Genomic DNA, 8,022 nt, shown 5'->3' on the forward strand with positions numbered 1-8,022 from the left:
GGCGGACTCTCAACCACTGTGCCACCAGGGAAGCCCTGGCCACATTCTTTAATGTGATGGCAAGGACAGGCCCAGGGCTGCATACCCAGGACTCCCGCCTTTCCCTTCCGAATCTTTAGATGGCAATTGCACAAGACCCAGATGGCAGACTGTTGCTAATTTCCTATCTGAGGCATCTGGTGTTTGGCAGGTCCCGAGGCATCTGGCTCTGTGACTTTGAGCCACCTTGACCTTCTCTGTATGACCCTGGAGGTATTGTACATGGGCTCTGCTTTTTCTCCCCCAAGAAAACATTCTCTCTTGATCTTCCATCTCCAACTCCTCAGGAAAACAAATCACAGCACAACAAAAACTAAGATACCAACCAAACAACGTCAACAAAAACCAAACCATATCCCCCTTTAAAAGAGGAAACCCCAAATGTCATTCTCACCAACCACCCCCGGGGAAGCCAACTTTCTGTCTTCCAGAAAATGAAAGAAACATACTCTTCAGAAGGCACTCCACACATGAATCACGTAGCCTCCCATGGCTTCATCTGCACGAAAATAGACACTTCATCTGCTTCCATTTCGAGTTTTCCTGCCCAGCAGTCATTATCCTTTGGTGACATAGAACCCGTGGCTCCAACGGTTGCTGGTGAGGGCGGCAGGCAGCGCCAACTGGTAGGGTGCCAGGTGTCCCAGCACTGAAACGTCCCAGGACAGGGAGAGGCTGAGAGCCGGGCTGGGATGTGGGACGGAGGATGGCTGGCAGGGAACACGCTCTCAGAGATGACCGCGTTGAGTACCCGTGTTTGCACTTTCCGTTAGGGTCCAGGGAGGGGGATTGGCCTGCCCCATGTTATCCCGTGAAGGAGTATAGAAACGGGACAGAGATGGAGCCCGTCATGTCCAGAAGTTCTCACCAGATGTGACAGCAAGCAGGGTGGGGCCAGACTGCCACCCTTGCATTAGAGACACTTGGTGTTTGAGGGAAGGGAGGCAGATAAAACATCGTTCTGCAGGGACAGAACACAACAGGAGAGTCACATATGTGGACTGTCATCTTACGCTGCCCTGCAGTCATGTCTCAGGAGGGGCTTGGACTAGGGCAGGTATTGCCAAACTGTGGTTCAAAGGCTAAATCCAGCTCACTGCTTGTTTTTGTGAACTAAGAATGGCTTTTATGTTTTTAAATAATTGGAAAAAAATTGTTTAAAGACAAACAGTTTCATGACATGTGAAAATTATCTGAGATTCAAAATTCCGTGTCCCTAAATAAACACAGAACACAGCCGTGTCCATTCCTTTACGTATTGTCTATGGCTGCTTTGGTGTTTCATGGCGGAGTGAGCAGTTGTGGCAGAGCCACACGTGGCCCGCAGGGTCCGGAGTGTCTACTCTCTGGCCTTTTATAGAAGAGTTTGCTAGTCCCTGGACCGGATGACTCTGGAAGGTCCTTGTGGCTCTCACATTCTAGACACGGCAATGCCTTTGCCTACGGGGTCTTCCCACCTCCCGCTCAGCATCACTTCACCACGCGAATTCTCCGTCTGGTCCTTCCCCTTGCTGTCTGGGTGGATTCAGCCACAGGGAAGTGTATTCAAGGAGGCTGTGGCTCGAAACCCTGGGCTCTCAGGAAAGGTGCCTCAGCAGAGGGCAGGGAAAGTGGGAGGAAGGTGACACAGGACATGGAACAGAAAACCATTTCTGTTAGCTATCTTTAAAAAAAAATTAAGTATAGTTGATTTACGATGATGTGTTAGTTTCCAGTATATGGAAAAGTGATTCAGTTACACGTATATACATTCTTTTTCATATTGTTTTCCATTATGGCTTATGACAGGATGTTGAATATAGTTCCCTGTGCTATATGGGAGGTCCTCATCGTTTATGTGTTTTGTATGGGGTAGTGTGTGTCTGCTAATCCCAAGCTCCGGATTCATCCGTCTCCTACCCCCCTTCCCCTTTGGTAACCATAAGTTTGTTTTCCATGTCTGTGAGTCAGTTTCTATTTTGTAAATAAGTTCATTTGTATCATATATTTTTTTAAACATAATTCATCCGTCATTTTGTTTATTTATTTATTTCTGGCCGTGATGAGCCTTCGTTTCTGCGCGAGGGCTTTCTCTAGTTGCGGCGAGTGGGGGCCACACTTCATCGCGGCGTGCGGGCCTCTCACTATCGCGGCCTCTCTCGTTGCGGAGCACAGGCTCCAGACGCGCAGGCTCAGTAATTGTGGCTCATGGGCCTAGTTGCTCCGCGGCATGTGGGATCCTCCCAGACAAGGGCTCGAACCCGTGTCCCCTGCATTGGCAGGCAGATTCTCAACCACTGCGCCACCAGGGAAGCCCCATTTGTATCATATTTTAATATTTTATTTATTTATTTATTTGGCTGAGCCAGGTCTTAGTTGTGGCACAAGGGATCTTCATTCTCACGTGCAGGATCTTTAGTTGTGGCATGCGGGCTCTTAGTTGCGGTGTGTGTGACCTAGTTCCCCAACCAGGGATTGCACCCTGGCCCCCTGCACTGGAGCTCAGAGTCTTAACCACTGGACCACCAGAGAAGTCCCTTGGGTCATATTTTAGATTCCACATATAAGTGATATCATATAATATTTTGTCTTTCTCTTTCTGACTTACTTCACTAAGTGTAATATTCTCTAGGTCCATCCATGTTGCTGCAAATGGCAGTATTTCATTCTTTTTTATGGCTGAGTAATATTCCATTGTATATATGTACCACATCTTCTTTATCCATTCCTCTGGCAGTGGACACTCAGGTTGTTTCCGTGTCTTGGCTATTGTAAACACTGCTGCTATGAACATTGGGGTGCATGTATCTTTTTGAATTAGAGCAGAAAACCTTTTAAGAAAAGGTCGTGATTACATTTTGATCAACCAAGAGTTGAGCCAGCACATTGTTGTAGTCATCTTTGAGTCTCTAAAAGCTCAGGCTCGCGGCAGATTTTCTTGTGGGTTTGGGACAAGGTCCAACCTCTGGGAGGGGTCTTAGTAGACTTTCAGCAGGGGAAAGGCCATGTTCTCCCGAGCCCCCCCTTCTTCTCTTGGCCTTCATGTGTTAGACCAGATTCAGGAGTTTAGGCCCATAGCCTGGAACAGAGCACTGGATTAGGTGCTGCTGGCCCCTTGGGGAGAGGGGTCCTGTCACTGAACTCTTCCCAGCTCCGGTGCTCAGGTCTCTGACTTGGACCCCAGCCTTGCCCCTTGGTTCCCACTGTCCTGTGACTATGATCTGTGCCTGGCGCCTGTTTACTCCAGGACAAGCCTCTCCACCTGGGGCCATTTCTTTAACCACAGAAGCCAAGCAGCTGTGAAAGTGATTCCAAGTATAACTTGTAGGCGCATGGCTGCTGCTCAGTATTCACTCTCGAAGGAAGATAAACCCCCCAGATAGCTTTTGAGGACCAACAGCATATAAGATACGGGGATGGAGGGATGGTGCGAGTGTGTGCAATGGGCACAGGGCACTGTCTCTACCCCTCAAGGAGCAGCCAGTCCAAAACACACAGATTTTAGAACTATTTGGACCAGCTTTCTACCCATCCAGGAATCTCCTCTCCACCTCCCCTGACAGGTGACATTGAGTCTCAATACTTCCCTCCTGTCTTTGGTGACTGCCGCCATCTTCCCCTCATGCCCCACCCGGCCCGGCACGCATGTCTGGGTTTCTCCAGGCTGAGCATCCAATTTTCAAGATTTCTAGACCCTCCACACTCAGCTTGCCCTTTTGGGGACCTCCTCCAAGAGACATCTCGGTGAAATAGAAGGAACACAAGCTCTGCTAGTGGTTTGAATCCTGGGCCTTTAGCTGTGTGACTGGGGAGAAATTACCTAAGCTCACTGAGTCTCTGTTTCCTTGGATGTAAAGGGAATGTAATAATTACTTTATAGCATAATCGTGATGTTTAAGCGACATGGGTGTGTACTATGCCTGGCACAAATATTATTTATATGTCACCCCGCCACATGGGCTTTCCTTTCTGCTTTTCTTTGATGGCGCTTCCAGAACTTATCACCGGATTGCAGACATGGCTTGAACAATGAAGAGTGCAGTGGGGCCCTTTCATCCTTATTTAGGACAACCATCTTCTACTGCAGCCTAGCGTGACCTTGCCTTGTGTTGTTGCTGTTTGGGACAGTCACACTCCTGGGAGAGCAATACTAGGTTGGGAGTCAAGACATCCGGGCTCTTCTCCAGCTCTTTCCTTCATTTTCCCAGCAAGTGTTCACTCCCGCCGCGTACCATGCACGGGGGTCAGGGTGAGCAAAACAGACAATGGCCCGCCGGTGAGGGGGCAGGGGATGAACAGATAGGCAAATGGATAACACAGTGCCAGGGAGGGACACAGACAGATAAAACATAAAATGAAAATAAAGCTGGCTGAGGGATTGAAGGAGTTCAGATGCTAACTAGCTGTGTACAATTTACCAAGTCTCTACTTTTGAGCAAAGAGACCGATTCAAATCAGTTGTTCCAAACAGTGCTCGGCAGAGCTCAGAATCTTGGGAAGATGCCTCAGGGGCCTTGATAAGGTGGGGGCGAGAGGTGACTGCCTACTTGTCTTCTCCTCAGAGAGGTACCTTTGAAACATTTCTTTCCTTGGCCTCTGTGTGACATTCTAACTGATGACAACGTCCTATTATTTAAAATCAAACCTTGAGAGCCTCCATATTGGATAGTTGCTGGGTTCTCTTCTAGCTCAAAGCTTGTGAGAATCGCTGGAAAATTTTCATCTGAGCCGCTGCTGAAGCAGATCCCCGTCATCGACTGGTGCATAGGGTCACTACCAAGGTAGTGTTTACACTTATTCGTGTGAATTTTTATCTTCTTAGTTTTGGTCTATTGATCTAGTAAAGCCGAGATAATTTTGCAACATTAATTCTAACATCCTACATATTAGTGGTACCTCCCAGCATTGGTTTCTCTGCTAATCTGTTTCAAATCCTTTTATATCTTCATCCAGGATGTTTATAAAAACGTTGGTTAGGATGGGGCTCAGGGTAGAGTGAGATCTTTGGGTCTCTAATAGAGACTACCAGGTTGATCTAACCATGATCAGGAGCCTTTGAATTTTATATGTTCAAATGGCTATACATCCACCTAAGTATAATAATAGCACCCAGACAATATGTTCCCTTCTTACCTCCGACCATCTCACCTTCTATACTTATTATTATTTTAAAATTTGATTTATTTTATTTTTGGCTGCGTTGGGGCTTGGTTCTTGCACGTGGGCTTTCCTCTGGTTGTGGTGAGCGGGCGCTGCTCTTCGTTGCGGTGCCCGGGCTTCTCATGGCGGTGGCTTCTCTTGCTGGGAGCATGGGCTCTAGGTGCGTGGGCTTCAGTAGTTGTGGCATGTGGGCTCAGCTGTGGCGCACGGGCTTAGTTGCTCTGTGGCATGTGGCATCTTCCCGGACCAGGGCTCGAACCCGTGTCTCCTGCATTGGCAGGTGGATTCTTAACCACTGCGCTACCAGGGAAGCCCCCTTCTATACTTATTTAATGGTTACTATCTATCAAGGTCTGGGATCGACCCTGGGGAAGCAGGATAAATAAGACACCAGGGGTTCATAGCTAGTAGACAAGATGGAAATATAAACTGGTAATCGCAGCAACGTGATGAGGGTTCAAGGGCAATATGAACAAACCAGGATGCTGGGAGGAAGGGCTCAGCTTTGCTTGGAAACATCAGGGAGATTTTCTGTCGAGACGACATCGCGGGTGATCTTATTTAAAAAAGTGCCCGTGAGAAATGTCCAAAGTCATATGAAATCCATATAAGTGACATCGATGGCATCCTTCTGATCTAGGTACTCAATAAATGTTCCTTGAATTTAGTTTTTAAAAAAAGGGAAGGCAGCATTGAACAGGTCAGGGAGCAGATGACATTGAGGTTGTGGGGGCGGAGTGCGTAGCTGAGGGATGTGGGAAGCTGAGCTTGGGCAGCAGCAGCGGGAGTAGAGAGGCGAGAAAATAGGTGGGAGGAAAATCAGGGCTTGTTGAAAACACGGAGAGTGGGACTGAGATAGAGTGAGGAGACAGTCAGCACTCTAAGTTTTGTATCTTGAGCACCTGGGAGTGAGGGTGCTGTTACCCAAGGTTACGAGAAGGAAGATAGGTTTGAGTTTCCCAGACTTGCAGGAACTTTGGTGGAATATATTTTGCCTCACCATCTTTTCCGTTCCCATTCTGACTTTGATTTAGGAGTTGCTAAATTAAGAGAGGGTATCTCCTAATTGCTGAATTAGGAGAGGGTGTCTTCTAGGATGTGCTGGGTGGGAGTAGTGGGGGAGCAGTGCCCATGTCATTTTCCCCAAGGAACTCCTACACTGTGACACCCCTCTTCCATTTGACCTGGCTGGATCCCTTTCTCAATGTTCAGCTTCAGCTTGGAAGCAGAAGGTCTATTTGCCTGTCACACACTTGTCTCTTGGGGGCCAACTCATTCCGGTTCGCCAGGGACTTTCCTAGTTTTAATAACGAAGGTCCTCCTACTCTGAATCCCTTCAGTCCCAGGATGGACGTGAAGTGCCGGGAGTGCTTGGTGTGCGCACGGAACATTCTAGGTGGCGTTGGGTAGGAAATGCATTTGCTGGAACAAAGTGTAACTCTTCAGTCTTTTCTGCCCAGAACGAGAGGGGTGCCTGTGGCCTGGAGGGCAGCAGGGAGGAGCCCAGGGCAGCTTTGTGTGTTGTCCCCATGGAGGTCACCCCAGGGCAGAAAGCGCCCAGCAGAGTAGAGTGGCTTCGAGCAAAGCTGTGGGTTGTCCAGCCACGTCTTTGTGGGGCTGAGTCGGGCCTCCCCCGCTTTACTTTCCGTGCACTTAATTCACTGAATGGAGAAGCTGATGGAGAAATCCAAGAAGATACAACAAAGGATCAAGCTGGGCTCTCCATTGCTAAGAGCACAGCTGCTCATGTGCAGAAGTGTCCTGGGAGCACTGCTCTTCCCTGGGGTGCTTCCTTGTCACCAGATGCCGCTGCAGGAAGCTGGGGAAGCGAATAGCCAGAGCCACAGTCCTCCACAAAAACAGCGGGTGAAAAAAAACCAAACCACCGCGGATCTCCTGAGAGAGAGGTGGGCACTGCGGCCTCATGGAGGATTTCTTCTCTCTCCTCCCACTTTCCCTGAACGCTCGCTCACTCCCTGGGGAGGGATGTAGGATGGTGAAATCATGCCTTGCTTCACTTCCTGTATGCAGCACAAGGAAGTCTTTGGCAAATCTAATCTGAAATTTATTGCTCAGGCCAAATCCAGCAGCCCCTTCCTGTCCCCCTCTTGTACCACCCCCGCCCCCCCGCAAAGGTTAAATAGTTCCCACAGGGTACAAGAAAGGGTTATTGAAAACAGCAGGTTTTTTTTTTTTCCTTAACTTCAGCACTTCTGGTAAATCTCTGATCCAGCATCTAGTGGTTAACCACTGATCCAGGAAATGACATTTAACGTTTTTATCACTCAGCCAGAAATGGAAGAACAAGGCAAGTCTGTATTTAGGGAAGATGGATGGCTGCCCACCACCTTCGTCTTAAAGGCGCACGGTCTCTTTTCCTGATTGCCTCAGTTGTCGGAGGCTCACGGCCCCCCTCGGTCTGCTTGCTTCCCTGCCGACGACCGTGAACAGCAATGGCAGGAGAACGTTCAGGGTCTTGCTGCTCAGAATGGGAACCCAACTGTCGTCAAGTGTGGAAAGGATTCTGGACAGCGCTTGGTTCCCCTTTTTCAGGAGCCTTTGCATGTGGGGACAGGCAGGCAGGAAATGAGTGTGGATGCCCGCGGTCCCAGGCGCTCTGGGCCACAGCATCAGCGGGTCGGGGTGCGGGGGGCGGGGGGGAGGCTGAGCCTGGGGCCACCTGGGTGGGGTGAGACTTTGAATGGAGCCCCGCCTGTTGCTAAGTGGAGGATGGTCCTCAGAGGGTCATTGACCTCCGCACAGACCATCAGCGACGCAAGAGCGTTCCACTCCACAGACCGCAGGGAGGCATCGCGTTTGGTTTCACTGGCAGTTTCCCTAAGC

Source organism: Lipotes vexillifer, unplaced genomic scaffold (assembly GCF_000442215.2).
Source record: "Lipotes vexillifer unplaced genomic scaffold, Lipotes_vexillifer_v1.1 scaffold395, whole genome shotgun sequence".
NCBI classification, from domain to species: domain Eukaryota; kingdom Metazoa; phylum Chordata; class Mammalia; order Artiodactyla; family Lipotidae; genus Lipotes; species Lipotes vexillifer.